The following is a 692-nucleotide window of genomic DNA, read 5'->3' as shown; positions in this document are numbered from 1 at the left end:
TGAGAAAAGTGGAAAGGAGGTGACCAGATGTGTTTGAGATGAGATGTTTGAGGGCTATGGTTGGTGTGATACGGATGGATGGGATGAGGAATGAAGAGGTGTGAAAGCAAGTAGGAATGAGAGAAAAATTAACAACCAAGTTGGATAGACGAATGTTGAGGTGGTTTGGCCATATGGAGAGGATGGATGAGGAGCGGATGGTAAGGAGGGTGATGAAGGCAGAAGTTGTAGGCAGCAGAACCAGAGGCAGACGTTCGTGTGGATGGATGGATGGAGTGAGGAAAGCTTTGGTGGTTAGAGATGAGAGAGGCAAAAGAGTTTATAAATGATAGGAAAGCTTGGAGAGTGTTTGTGGACGGATGAGTGAATTTTGATGTTATCAAAGGGGTATGGAACCAGCATGATGTGGTGGGGGTAAACCAGCATATGCAGTCGGGCCCTGTTGATGATATTGGGGGTTGCGTTCTATGCCTTGACTAAACATAGAATGGGGCTCACCTCTTTGAGCTGGGAAATGAATGGAATGCTTGGTGTGTGTCTTGTTGTGGCCACCCACTCCTAAAAAAAAATGGGGAATTGGCCTGGGTATATATATATATATATATATATATATATATATAATACATAGATATGTGTGTGTGCATATATTTATATATATATATTTATATATCATCATCATCATCATCATCATC

Source organism: Octopus bimaculoides, chromosome 16, assembly GCF_001194135.2.
Source record: "Octopus bimaculoides isolate UCB-OBI-ISO-001 chromosome 16, ASM119413v2, whole genome shotgun sequence".
Taxonomy (NCBI): Eukaryota; Metazoa; Mollusca; class Cephalopoda; order Octopoda; family Octopodidae; genus Octopus; species Octopus bimaculoides.
Note: the sequence above shows the minus strand (reverse complement) of the source record.